Genomic DNA, 15741 nt, shown 5'->3' with positions numbered 1-15741 from the left:
CTTGTTTGATTTTATTGTTTAAAGTTGAGTGATTTAAGACACATTCCAACTTCTGATTTGTGGTTTTGGGGATTGGATTAAGTAAAGCATCCCTATTATAGTACTTGGCTCTTTTCATTGATTGTCGAACCAGTCTTTTTGGGTATCCTCGTGACACCAAACGTTCAGATAGTTTGGTCGCATGGACCATGAAGTCCTTCATGCTGGTACAGTTTCTTTTAATTCTCAGAAATTCCCCAAAGGGGATTGAGTCTTTCTGACAAGCTGGGTGGTAGCTACCATGTTCTAAAATGGTGTTCTTTGCTGTTGGCTTTCTGTAGAGGCTAACTGTAAGTTCTCCTTCAGTGTCTTGGATCCAAATATCCAAAAATTCCACTTTCTTTGGAGAGAAGTTACAAGTAAATTTTAGATTTGGATCTGCTAGGTTTAGCCATTCTATGAACTCTTTGAGTGTTTCTTCTGTTCCAGTCCAGATAAAAAAAGACATCATCTATGAATCTCTGCCACCTTGAGATGTTCTCATAAAAGGGTGCTAGTTCATTGAAGATGTTTCTAATTTCAAATTCTCCCATATAGATATTAGCAATGCTCGGGGCACAAGACGCCCCCATACTTACTCCTTTGATCTGCTGATAAAGATCTTTTCTAAATTCGAAAAAGTTGTTATAAAGGACAATTTGTAAACATTCTAAAATGAAGTTGTCAGGTCTCTGCCCCGGTGTCCTAGCGAGAAGCGCTGCCACCGCTTCTAGCGCTAGGTCCTGGGGTATGTTCGTGTATAACGATTCAATATCACACGTAACTAGAAACTGAGTGGTATGGTTGAAAGGTACATGTTCTAGAGTAGAGATCATGTGGCCAGTATCTTTTATGTATGATTCATAGGTGGTGGTTTGAGGACATAAGAAGGTGGCTAAGTACTTAGAAAGGGGCTCTGTACTGGAATTAATGGACGCCACTATAGGTCTCAAAGGAGGGTCAGTCGCATTTTTATGTGTCTTAGGGACACCATATAATGCTGGGATCACTGGGTTTGACTTAATCAAAAAGTCCATTTCTTTTTCGCAAATAGAACCTTCTACAAAGGCTCTATTGACCATCTCTTCAATTTGTTCTTTCAGAATAGTTAGGGCTCACCTATTGGTCTTTTTATAGTGATCTTCAATGCCTAACATCTGATTTATCTTGTTGGAGTAATAGCTGGTATCCATGACCACTATCCCCCCTGCTTTGTCGCAGGGATTGATTGTTATAGTAGTGTTCTCTTGTAATGCCTTAAGGGCTATTCTTTCTGACACCTCAAGGTTCGCTTGGGGTTTCGGGATAAATTTCAAAATGTTCTCCAACTCTCTGAGGACATTCTTTTAAAAAATGCCCACTTCTGGGCCTAGCATGTCCAGAGTTGGGGTGAAGGTAGATGGTGGTTTACAGCCAGATAGATTTACTGCATCTTCTCTGTTTTCCATGTCTGCAAAATATTTTTTTAACCTTACTTTCCGGAAGAAAGAGAAGATGTCTTGAGTTATTTTGTATCGGTTGGCCAGGGAGGTAGGAACAAAGGAGAGACCTTTGCTTAAGACTTTTATCTCATCAGATGAGAGCGTGTGTTTCGATAAATCAAAAATAGGTATAATAGAAGAATTTACTGACTTTACTGTCTCCAATATTGTTGTTTCCTGGTTTGTACATATGGCTGAGGATGTGGAGGGTTCGGCTGCGAGTATTGATTCGTATTGGTGTTTGGATATCGAGATCTGCTCCTGCCTCTGCCTCTCGCTAAAAAAGGTTGCCTAGGGCCTCTGTTGTATCTGCTAGGGTATTGTCCTCTTGCACTATTTGGTTGGTAACTATAGTCATATTCTTCCCCTCCAATCTGTCCATCCTGATCTGATTCAGAGGAATTAGTTTCAGAAAAATTCTGTATCCTTACTCTCTTATTGTTTCTTTGATTGTATTGTGTTTGATCGTATGATCTGGGTCCCATCTGGGCCTGATCATTCTGTCCTGTCTGATAGAAATCAGGTCTTAAATATGGATACATTTTTTCATGTGTGAACCAGCGCACATCTTTCTTCAATTTATCCATTTTCTTTTTTATAAGGTAAGTGTCAAATTCTTCTATTTCTTCGTTTATTTCTTGTAAGGTCTTTTTAGCTTCTTCTACCGCTGGACTGGCTTTGAGCTTTTCTTCTAATTCTGAAATTTCTTTATGGAGTGTCCCTACCATTTCATGTACTGTGTCTATTATTAGGAGCATCCAATCTCTTGAACAACGGTTCGTAATCAGCGACCATCGCTCAAGAAATTTTCTAACTTCCACAAATAGGGCTGGCATGTTTCTTACCCTCAGTCCGTTTGGAATCACCCCTGACTTAAGATATTCACACATGAAGAATGCATGTGATTCCATGCATTTAGCCTTTTTTTTTAAGGTTTAGTAATTTCAGCCATTCACTGTTGATATTTGATGTGGATGTTGTGTTGGCTGAGCTGCTGCCTGTGATTTGGCCAAGCATATTAATGTAGTCCTCATCCGAGAACCCGAATGTCTTAAGGTTGTCCATAATGTGGGATGATATATATCTTGAGACAAACCAGTGAGATGTGGTAGGTGGCTGAAGAGACGTGCAAAAGGATATGGTAGACTATAGTGATGTTTCAAAGAGTATCATGCAGATGGATTCACCGTGCTGTTCTAATATAGTACTGGTGAATTCTGTTTCTATGGCCAAACAATGAACAGAACAGAACACTCTACAGTAAACACTGTTAAGAATAAACAAATTAATACTAAAGAGTACTCCCAGATATAATTTGAGGTCTAGAGGAGGGATAAAAAGCCAACAATAAAGTACAAGTACCTCTAATCTGACCTGTATGATTCTATACAATGAGTAAATCACAAGATATTACGCAGTGGACGCTAAATGTAGGAAAAAGTTTTTTTTTATTTAATCATATTCTTCTTTACTTTTCCATTTTACTTTTTTGTTATTTCATATTTTATACATATATTTGTGTGTAAACAGATTTAATCAACATTTCATAAAGAACCCCATGTCATAAATATATATACATCTCTCTCATTCCATCATGCATACTACTACATTCACTACCTGGACTCTTAACAAAACTAAGACTATTAGGTGCAACAAAAATTCAACACAGAGACATCAGACAAAAAGAACTGGTGAGGGTCCCCTATAAATATATACAGCATCAAATTTTACATTTTCTTTTTACTTGTTGTTTATACATTTTCTAATCATTTTCTTCTTTTTTTCTCTTTTTCTTTACATTCTTTTTGGCTTTTTATGTAGGGGTCTCAGATGCGTACGGCCTACGTACGTTTCGGTGATTTGAGATAATTTGATTCACCTTCCTCAGGGCCAACAAAAGACTAAACAAACAAAACAAATGTGTTCATTCAGATTAAAATTTGGGGGTTCTTTGGTATCTAGAAAAAAGACATATTAAGTTCAAAATTAATTACAATACTGCTGTTTGCGTCCACTACAAAGCATTAATTAAATTCAAAAAGTTATTTTGTGCCATAGTGTGGTAGCCAAGCTCGTCCTGCGATGCCCGTGCTACACCTATTTTAGAAACAGCAAGTGGTGAAGTTGAGAAAAAAAGAAAGAAAATGATTAGAAAATGTATAAACAACAATTAAAAATAAAATGTAAAATTTGATGCTGTATATATTTATAGGGGACCCTCAGCAGTTCTTTTTGTCTGATGTCTCTGTGTTGAATTTTTGTTGCACCTAATAGTCTTAGTTTTGTTAAGAGTCCAGGTAGTGAATGTAGTAGTATGCATGATGGAATGAGAGAGATGTATATATATTTATGACATGGGGTTCTTTATGAAATGTTGATTAAATCTGTTTACACACAAATATATGTATAAAATATGAAATAACAAAAAAGTAAAATGGAAAAGTAAAGAAGAAACTTTTTCCTACATTTAGCGTCCACTGCGTAATATCTTGTGATTTACTCATTGTATAGAATCATACAGGTCAGATTAGAGGTACTTGTACTTTATTGTCACCTGAGGGCATGCTACACAGTTAAAGCCTTCTACCATAATCATTGAATGGATTAGACAGGGTACTAAGTGGCTCGATAGGCTGGTCCAGAAAGCACCCTGTTCTACATTGGTACCAAACATATTTATTATAGCCACATCTCACCCGTCCAGTCTGCCCTTCACCCTTACATTCCTAGCCTTCGGGCCTTTTAGATCTTCTGTGTGCTGAATAGGGATGGTTACTCAGATCCAAACCAGTGTACCTCTGGCATATGTTGAGTAGGGTGCATAATAAGCCTGCCCCCTTTTGGCTAGAAGGTGAGTCTCTTAGGGAGAGGTGTGGCGCCGCGGCCAGGGCGACTGACGCTGGAATCTGGGGATCAGGGTTCGATCCCCGGCTCCGGCGGCAGGTTAGCCCAGCACCATGTGACTCTGGGCAATAGCTCGCTTAATCTTTCCGACGGCCCCCAGCGCCTAGAGACCCTTACGGGTGATTGTGCGCTTTACAAATGTGGATTATTATTATTATTATTATTATAAGACAACAATGTGGATACCCCACCTGTTCAAGTATGGGAATCGTTTTTAACACTAGGACATTGTTTGCATCCCCCTGATATTCCAGGAGAGGACCTTGTAAGTTATAGGAGTATACACTTTTTAAATTCATGTATGGCCCAGTGTTTGTCCCACCATATAGTATTCTTCCCACAGTTAGAAGGCAACTCCTGGTATGTCCTGAATAGATTGACTGCAGAGTTGCGACTCATGCTGTCCCCTTCAACCAAATAACAACTGGTACATTTATGCACCAGGGTAAGTAGATAATTATCACCATCGTAACACTTGTGAAACTTACAATTTGCAATTGCTCATGGGAGCACCCACGGCCTAATTTAGAGTGGGGTGAAGGCAAGGTCTGGCCCCCATAGTGGTTCCACCCACCCAGTGTACATAAACTCGGGAGCTGCTTCAGACTCAAGGGAGATGAGTAAGGTGTCCCACCCTCCCACAGCACCTAGGGCCAGATGTAGGTAAATGTCATTTACCGATTCGTAAATACTGAATTTTACCGATTCGGTATTTACAAATCGGTAAATGCTATGTAGGTTTTTTTACCGATTAATTTAACGAATCTGTAATTACCGAACCTATGGCAAATACCGAATCGGTAAATACCGATTCGGTAAAATTACCGAATTCTACAGGGGGACAGGGTGTCACTTTGACACCCTGTTGCACCCCTGATTCGGGCTTGTGTGCCATGTGACACACATACATGCCCTCAGGGCATGTATGTGTGCCACATGGCACACAAGCCCGAATCAGGGGTGCAACAGGGTATGTATGTGTGCCACATGGCACAGGTGTACATGCACAGATGTGCATGTATACAGGAATTCGTTATTTACCATGCAATAGTATTACATGGTAAACAACGAATTCTTAGGGGCCTGTGGCACTGTTTCCAGTGCCACCTACATATAGATTTACCAATTCGGTAAATATACCGAATGGGTATTTTACAGAATCTGTAAATTTACCGCATCGGTAAATTTACCGATTCAGTAAAATATAGGCCCCTTACATCTCAATCACCAAATACCGGTCGGTAACGGACTAAATCGGCCGTTACCGACCGGTATTTGCTGACCTACATCTGGCCCCTAGTCTTTTAGACCAGATTTTCTCCCTCTCAGGGATTCTACTATATCATCCCTTGCGATATAATTTTGTTAGATGTTCCTGGAGTTACTCTGGGGAGATCTTGGCTTGAGGCCCTTAACATGCTAGTGTTGTAATCAGAGTCTGAGTCTCATGAGTCCCCTTGCTCGTTGCCGACACCCTACCCGCCCCATTGGCATTCAGTAAAGTAATTGCTGCCATCACTTTCCTTCTCTCTTGCTGGGTCTCGGACCTGGAAGGAGATCCACTTTCGCACTTTGAATTATCCCTGCTTGCGTTTCGGCTTTGTTAGTACCGACTGGGTCCCGGCTGCAGCTGTTGGTCAATCCGATTCTAGCCCTATTGAGGGGTATTAAAGAATCGGGTGCTGGTTGGAATTTTAACTCTGAATCTCACTGGGAACATCACTGCATAGGTCATCTCCATCTGTTGTAGTCTTTTCTTCGCGTCTAGGTAAGTGGAGCATTGCCGTTGGACCACTCTAGAGAAGTCTGGAAAAATTCTGACGGTACTGTTCTCCACTGAATGCAACCACTTTTGTTGATCTTGGTTGAGGATCTTGTTGTGGTCTTTGTAGAACAGAGGCAGTCCAAAGCAGGATGTGGTGGTGCCCCCAGGAGTGGAAGTTTATCAGGCACTCTATGGGCTCGTTCAAAAGCGAAGGAGGAGAGGCCCTCCACTGCTAATTCCTCCTGAATCCGTCTCTCTCTAGGTAAGCCATCATGTTGTTGCCTTTTCTTTTTTGGGTAAGGCGATCACCGTATATTATTTTGGGGACATCTCTTCTCAGTATCCTCCACCTGCAGTTGAAGGAATCCAAATATTCTGAGTCACATAACATTGTGAAACTTTTGAATAGCGTGTTTATTATTAGGTAAGAAAATGGTCATATTGGAGTATTGTCAAAATCTGAAAAAGTCCTTACAAACATTTGGCAGATACTAAAGTGGCTAAAAAAAAAATAAAAAAAGATACTAAAGTGGCAAATGAGACAAGAAATTACAATATGGTGACAAAAGCAGAAAGATCCAAATGGATGTCCCATCCACCTTTGTGGCACAAGGACTATGTAATGTAACCTCAAGGTTTACTACATCCCCCATCTTTAATTCAGATGTACATAGACATCTAACAGCAATTTGATTATTTTTAATTGTTCTCTACAGGGAGGAGATGTGTTATATTTTTTTTCATTTTGTAATTCTATTTAATATTGTTGTTTGCATATCATTCTATATTTTCGTCCTGCCCATCCTTCCTTTTACTCCTATATAGTATGCATCACACTATTTCCACTGTAAAACGTTAGGTATTGCCATCCGTTTCAATACCAGCTTTATCTCAGCAGTGTATTTAACTTGACCTCCTATTGAAGCAAAACACAGAGCCAGATTCATCATAATATTCCGTTGGCCTTGCATCACGCACGGTGATGCAAGGACAATGCAATACTAAAATCATATTTACTAAGAAAAGCAAGACCACCTGGCATTGGTTTTGTAAACCTGTGTAATGCAAGGCAGCACAAGTTGCTTGCTTGCCTTACTCTTTCCTGATAAGGTGTTCTATGGGGCTTGGGTGTTACCATGCATTCACCTTTGGATTTTGGCGCATATCTATACTTACCAAGACTGGTAATCCTGGGAATGCATAATGCCTTCCCAAGGAGGGGTGCAACAAGGCGCAATATCCTTATTTCTAATTGTTTCCTCTTTCTAAGTGTGCTGCAATCTGCCTCAGACTAAGCATCTAGAAGCACCCCCATATACCATCAATATAAGAACAATTGACAGAGAAAAACGACACACCATTATTTCTCTGGTCCTCAATCAATGACTGCTGGTGAATTTTATAAACTGTACACTGATTGTGGCATGTGTCACATTCACCGATATCACTGTGGTCCCCAAAATAAGAGAAAACAAGGGATTGTCCATATCATCTAATGTTATTCTTCTTCATTAGTAAACATGAAAAAGTTACATACAGTTAAAAAGACAGGTATGTACACATGACAAAATCAGACACAAATATGTGCATACAATATTGTTAATCAATTCCAACAACAGACATTAATAACCTGATGTGTTACATTAAATAGTGTTTGACATTTAATATATTCAATCACAGCAAAAATACATAAAACGTTAAATGTAGTGTCCTGTACTATTAGGACATAAGGTGTAAACATTTTACCTCTAGACTCTATAGTCCAAATGGTACTAGTTGGCCTTTTTCTTTGGTGGTTGGAGATCTTTAGCAATTTCTTGGTGAGGTCAAATGTTCACATCACCATTTTAAATAGACTAGTTTGTGCTTTTAAGATTGACGATAATTCCTCGCCACACCAATGCATACGCCAACACATTTTGACCTGTGTGTACGGCCTTATAACTTTTGTAGATGAAGGTCTTCTTTAGGGCTGGGGGCCTTTTATTGGGACATTATGTTGAAAACATACAAAAATAAATTATTTTGAAATCCCTCTTGTTCTCATCGAAAAGGAAAATGTAAAGCTAATCACAGGGGAGATTTAATGCACATGAACATATTGTTCACATGAGGTAATCCTGCTTCTTCGTGAGGTTCATAGGTTCTAGGGCTGCGCTGGGAACGTTGAAGTAAGTTTATTCCAATGTTAAATTCCCATCCATTCAGCAAGCTCAGTAGGGGAAACTGCCCATTACTGAGTTAACAGTCATGACATGTAGTTCCATCACCATGGAGCTACTCAAAGTAATACAGAGTATGACATGCTCAAGATGGAACAAAGTAAACCAAATGTTTCACATTAAACTTAAATGCATAATACTACACACCTTCCCTCTGTATAACAAAACACCAATAGAATAGAACATAAGACAAATAAAGAAAAGAAGAAAAAAACATTACTTCATTTGTCCCATAACAAAGTCTTTGAATCTTGATGATTGTTTTATCATTCTTTTTCCCTTAGGGGGACTCACATTTGTATCTTCTTTCCATGTTGCTGAGGAAGTAGAGAATGGTGAGACAGAGTTCGGGGCATGAGTATTGCGGCCGCCATGAATCACAGCATTATTCTTGATGACAAAAACCCTATTAAGATTCCAACTGTGAGAGCCTTCAGTCTTTACAACATGTGTCGGTACTTTTACCACTTTGTGTGGCCTTAGAAACAAAATAGATGTTTTTCTCCCTATGGGAGCTCTAATCATAGCATAATAACCCACTCTGACCGGAGTGACTTTCACAGATGTTTTTGAATCAAAAAAATGTTTACGTGCATCAAATTGTTTGGCTTCTTTGATCTTCCAATTGAATTCAGAATCCACAAGCCCTCTTTCAGATGCAGCTCTGTTGACCCAATGCGTTGCTATGACTGTGCTTAGGTGCCTCCCCTAAACAATTCAAAAGGGGTCTTCCCAGTTAAAGCATGCTGGAAAATTCTATAGGTCTCTACCTTTTTATTCACCTCCTTTTTCCAGTCCAGGTTACACTGTTTTGCCACGGAAATGATCTCCTTAAGAACTCGGTTAAAGCTCTCCACCATGCCATTGGTCTCGGGATGATATAATGCAAATATTTTGTGTTTGTTGGAGCAGCTTCTCAAAAATTCTTCCATCTCCTTAGAGATCAATTCAACACCAATATCGGTTAATACAACTCCTGGCAAACCTTCCTTACTGAACACTTCTTTGAGAAACAAGATAATTTGTTTTGTATCGATGCTCCTAGTTAGTTTAATCTCTGGCCACCTGGAATACATATCAATGAGGACAAAAAGATAAACATCACCACTGTTGCTTTGCATGGGACCCATAATATTAAAAGCTAACTCTTCCCATGGTTTCTTTGGGCACTCTCTAACCACCACTGGTTGTGTCCTGGGTTTGAGGCACTTCTCACTCAAAGTACAAGGTACGCATTCTCTCACCAAACGTTCGACCTGCAGATCCATACCAGGCTACCAATAATTAAGTCTAAGCCTTTCTTTAGTTTTTGACTTTCCTTGATGCCCTTCATGAGCCAAGACTAACAAGTATTGACGAAGCACACTAGAGGAATCAATCTAGTTCCTCTAAATATCAAACCATTATGCTTAGATAATTCATGTCTGACATTCCAGTACTTCTCACTATCACCCTTAGATTTCCTATTCCAATTTTTCTTGAGTAGAGATGATAATTCTGGCAACTCTTTATCCAAAGCACATTCTTCACGCCATTTGCTTTCATTTACACCATCATTCTCCACGTTAAATACCCATTCATTAGGATCATCTTCTTCCAGATTACTTTTATCATCATCATGGGACACCAATCTTGAAAGGGTATCTGCAATAGTATTTTTGGCTCCAGGTAAATATCTAAACTTAAAATCATAACCCTGAAGCGCAACCACCCATTTGGAGATTCTCCGAGAAATCACATCAATCCCTTTCTTTTTAAAAACCTAGCATAATGGTTTGTGATCAGAACGTACAACAAACTTACACCCAGATTCATCAAAGTCCCGTTTTGCGAGTCTGTAATAGCGATTCATAAGGAATCACTATTAAGGACTTGCAAAACGGGATTCATGTAGGAATTGAAAAAAATATTGCGATTCCTACATCTTCCTTAATTGCGATTAGCAAATTGCTAATCGCAAATAAGGAATGACTTCCCATTTATTCCTATGGGCCTACTGGCCCATAGGAATTAATGTGGAGTTATTCCTTATTTGCGATTAGCAATTTGCTAATCGCAATTAAGGATGCGATTTCAAGGGTGCCAGGGGTGTCCAAAGGACACCCTGTAGCACCCCTTAAATGCAAATTTACACAGGTGTTGCGCACACACATGTCCAAAGGACATGTGTGTGTGTAACATGCAACTGAGAAAAATGCACTAAAATCGCAGAATCTGGCCCTTTGCGAGCCGATTTTTTGCTCATGAATCTAGCTGTATGTTCCCCACAACAGATTCTTACATTTCTTCACAGCCCAATGTACCGGAAGGTGCTTTGGAAGAACAATGGTTCAGGGTAGGCCTTAAGAGGTCCTTAGCGAGGAATAGAACAGAGAGCAAGTGCTTAATAAGTCGCTGGGGAGCAGAGGTAGTAGGTATTGGTAGGAGTTTTTTATTTTACTCTCTTTTCTTAAGGGTATACATAAATAATTATACTGTATTGCAGGTGCTCAAGTGAATAGTACGGTGCAGGACGTGACATAAGTGATCAAAGTGAACGAACTGTCACACAACAACAACAAGGATAAAAACACAACAATTATATACAAATAGAACGGGTGAAATTCCTTGGGTGGGTCGACGGCGTTTCGATCTATATTAATCTAGATCATCATCAGGACAGATGAGCCTCCTGAAACTTGCCGGTGCTCTTTAAGGCAAGGATGATTAGTTGGCAATACAGTAGATGTTGCTGTACTCAATTTGAATTGTTTACTTAGTGAAAGCATGGGTCTTCCACTGAAGGGAACAAGTAGCGCTTGGTCACATCTACTTTGCCGAGGGTCCTACTTGAATTTGACGGGTTTAACTGTGAGAACCCGAAGTTAGTAGAAGGGGTTCGCTTAGCAAGGTCGCTTTTGCAGTGCCGCAGTCTTGGCGCCTGTAATTAATCGGGCGTCACGTCGTGGCAGTAGAAGGGAGTCCAGGTATCTCTTCCGCGATAGCTCACAACAGGGTACCGGAAGGGCTTTTCTTTCAACGAGCGAGTAGCGCAATTCCGCTCTTCGGAGACTCCTTGAAAGGAAAAGTATAACACTTTCAGTATTACCGTCTACTTGTTGCAAGACTGCACCTAATCCTTTCATACTCGCATCAGTGATGAGAGCAGATTTTTTCTAGGGACCAAAACTTCTCAGTTTAGGAGTGCTTTTGAGTAGTTCTTTAATTTCCTTAAATTCAGCCTCACACTTGTCAGGCCACGCAATGTCTACTCCCCTGCACAACAGCATTCTCATATTTACACACTTACCGGCTAAACCCTTCACAAATTTAATGTAATATTCAGCCATTCCTAGGAACTTCATGAGCTCCCACTTGTTGGCAGGGGACGCTAAGTTTTGTATGACATCCACCAAATCACTCTTAGGTTCTACACCTTCACCAGATATTGAGTGGCCTAAGTAATCAGTAGATGACTTCTTGAACTTGACCTTGTCTAATCCCACTGTGAGGCTATGTTGATTAAATCTTTCTAGTACTTGCTTAAGCCTACTGTCATGTTCCTCCTTATCTTTCCCATATATAAGAACATCATCCTGATACATTTTTACACCCAAAAGACCTCTTAAAACTGTCCCTAGCACTCTTTGGAATACAGAGACTGCTGATACTAAGCCAAACGGAAGTCTTAGGAATCTGTAAGTCCCAAATGGTGTTAAAATGCCGTTAGGTCCTTAGAGTCATCACCTAGCAATATTTGATGATACGCGGATTTAGGATCCACAGTAGACAAGACTCTGGCCCCTTGCAACAACATAAGCATATCCGAGATTTTAGGGAGAGTATATTTATCAACAGCAACCTGTTTATTGAGTTCCCTCAAATCAATGCATAGACGGAGGATACCGTTGGCCTTCCTGACGGCTACTACCGGAGCCAACCATTGGGTACCCTCCACCTCCACTATGATGCCTTCACTTTTCAATTGTTCCAATTCAGATTTAATTTCATCTCTCACAGTAGGGGTACACCTCACACTTTCCCAGCTACAGGAACTGCTCCAGAAACTAGTCATATCTAATATACATAGTTATGCAGGCATCCTAACTCACTCATAAACACTGTTGGAAAATCCTTCATTCAAGTGAACATTTTTCTTCAAAATGATAGGGGGCTCATTATTTGGATCCAACATCACACCCACATCTCTCTGGTGGAATCAACTAAGGATGCTATCTCCTTTTTGTGAAACATATATTTTCCCTGAGATGAATCTCCCCTTGTACTCAACTAATCTCCAAAAATATCCTAACAGCGTGATTGGTTCTCCACCATAGGCACAGGGTTTGATGTCAGGCTTCAATAACTTTACTTTGTTTTTTAAAGTACATTCATAAAACTGTCTGGAGACAATGGTGATCTTGACTCCAGAATCAAAAAGCACTCTTGTTCTGCCTCCTTCAACAAACACTACATCTAAAGGACCTTTCCTGCCATTGCCCGTAACTTGTGACACAATTTGACCACAGTCAAATTCAGCAACACCATTAGAATCAGTGTCAGAATCATGGTAAATGGCGTTGACTTTGTCTTTGTTTCCCTTAGCTTTACATGCTGCAGTGTAGTGTCTAATCTTTTTACAATTTGAGCAAGTAACCTTGAGAGGCCGACACTTCATATCATTAGCAAGATGTCCCTAATTCCCACACCTATAACATTTTGGTTGAAAAGTGTGGGTCTTTTTCCTTCTGGTTTCACATAATGTAATTTCTTACCATTCTTTCCTTTGTCAAAGCCTTTTTTAACATGAACAACATTAACTTTAGATTCACGGTTGGGTATAACGTTTACATACTTTAGGGAATGTTCAGTTTGATTGGCAATAACTAGAACCTCATCTAATGAAGGTTCATCTTTCTGCCATAAATCATCTCTAACCTTCTCGACATTACAACCTAACATAAATTGGTCCCTTATTCTTTCCACTAATAAAGCACCAAATTTACAAGATGAGCATAATTTTCTAAGGGCAGTAACATAGTTCTCTACAGATTTGTCTTCATTTTGAGTTCTGCGACCAAAATGATACCACTCTAGGATCGTGCTCACTTTGAGTAAGTAATGCTTATCCAGTTTTAACATACAAATCTCAAATTAATTTAGAGTAACATTATCTATTTCAGGTAAGTGATTGAATACCTCTTGGCCTTCTGAACCAAGGCAATGCAAAAGCAGAGCTGTTTTCCTTTCTGCACTGAGATTAGTCCCACATACCTTTTGGTATCTTTCAAACACCTTTTCCCATTTGGACCATTTAATGGGAGGATCACCAGGGAATGTTAAGAAAAAAGGTGGGGTAGTCACATTTTGCATGGCTGAAAGACAATGTATATAAGAAAAATAGGTAAATACAGAAAGAAGGAATTTATGCAAACAACTGTGAGAAAAATAGTATATATAAAAAATTAATTAAATGTAATATTGTTAAACCTTAGCTTCCTGTAAGGTAATGTTTTATTGCAATGGCTATTGTGGACATTAAAGTTTTGACATTCAAATAGTAATCACATGGGAATTGTTTAAGTTAAAACAAAGTCTAAACAATTAAATCATGTTAAATAAAGCAAGTCGCTATTTATGTACAACTTGTAAGATACAAGGTTATAAAAACAAATGATGTTAAAACATGTTTAAATAATTTACGAAACAGAGAATTGAAACCGAGTTAAACCGAGTCTTGTGATTTAACCAATATGGCCATCACGTTTCGTACATAACGCGTCAAGCGTCTTGCAATGTCAAAAGAATAAACGTGAGGACGTAAACTCCTGAAATCCACATGTCACAGGAGAAGAGCACAGATAAACAAGATGCGAAGCATTCTCCAACATAGACTCCTGAAGTGCACACATCACAGGAGAATGGCACGGAGAAAACAAGGTGTGAAGCTGTCTTCCAACACTCCGTGGAGAGACGGTATGATGTTTACTTGTAAATGTATATGTGATGCAGGCAAGAGGCGCGTGCCGCAACTTCACAGTGTACTCAGGCAGATCAACAAACAGCGCGCACTAGCATGCTTCAAATATTAGCCACATATAAGGTTCAGAGATGTGGGCTCGGTAGTAAACACACAATTCGTTGCCAGAAATGAGGCCAACGTTGTGTACTGTCACTCAGATCCTGCTCAAAGCACAAACAAGCAGAACACCAAGCCAGTCAACAAAGCAAAGTAATCACTAATAGCCAACAGGATGAGCCCGCACCGATACCCGATACACTGATACCCAAAAGGTGTAAACTTCAAATTATTGTAATGTGCGGCGAGTGCTCACAATCCCCTTAAATTCCAGAATAATGAGTGGATGAGCCCACGTCGAAATTACCCAATAAATAAGAATAAAGTATGGGAAGCGTGGCTCCCAATCCACAACCAAGAATGTCCCTCTTTAAAATGAGAAAGAATCACTCACATGACATCTTCAGAATGATGATGATGTTGTTTGAAGAAAGGTGAGAGGGGGTTGTTGCTTGAAGTTTGAAGCTGCTTATCTCCTGCTTTTTATGAACAATATAGATGTTGGGACCATGAAATTTTCTTAAAAATGCACTGGGTGATACTCCTTATCCTCGTCACCAGTGTATTTGGTAAAAAGGTCAATAAAGGAGAATTTCAAAGTAAAGTTGAAGTAAGTTTATTCCAGGGTTAAAGTCCCTAGTTTGTTGCCTAGTTTTCAGAAATGGATGCTTTCCAGGATCCACTATGGGTTTCACACCTATTTTTACCACAAACTGGAAAGAAGTTGAAAGCACGAAAAATAGGAACAAGCATTTGCAATGCAGCAGGTCTCAAATTTACGGGAGTTTGAGCTATTGACATTGTAAATCACTGCCTTTTATTTATGTTTTGGTTTTTGAAACATTAAAAAAAGCATTGTCATTTACATTGCAAATAGCTGTGCCCTGGTGGGGGGGGATATGTGGTCACAGTAGGCGTGTGCTCATGGCAGCCGGGAGCCGGTCGAACTCCGCCACTGATTAATTCACCCGCCTAGGCAGAGAAATAATTGCGCGTGGTCGGAGCGGCAACGTTCGGACGGCTCCTGGCCATCATGAGCACACGACTACCGGGAGCCGTCATGAACACTGAATGAGTAAAACTTAGGTAAATGCGAGACCTGTTACATTGCAAATGCTTGTTATAATTACCATCAAGAGGGAGCAGGACACAATGTAGGAGATCATCAAGTGTGGGTGGAAGAAAAGAAGTGAAAAAATTGTGCTATACTGACAACAGGGAAAGGGTCTTGACTCTGAGCAGGCAGAAAAGATGTATCGAAATGGATGAAACGTGAAGGAAATGTTGCAGTCC

The sequence above is a fragment of the Lissotriton helveticus genome, chromosome 1_1, assembly GCF_964261635.1.
Source record: "Lissotriton helveticus chromosome 1_1, aLisHel1.1, whole genome shotgun sequence".
NCBI lineage: Eukaryota > Metazoa > Chordata > Amphibia > Caudata > Salamandridae > Lissotriton > Lissotriton helveticus.
The sequence above is the reverse complement of the archived record's forward strand: the minus strand, read 5'-3'. Positions refer to the sequence as shown.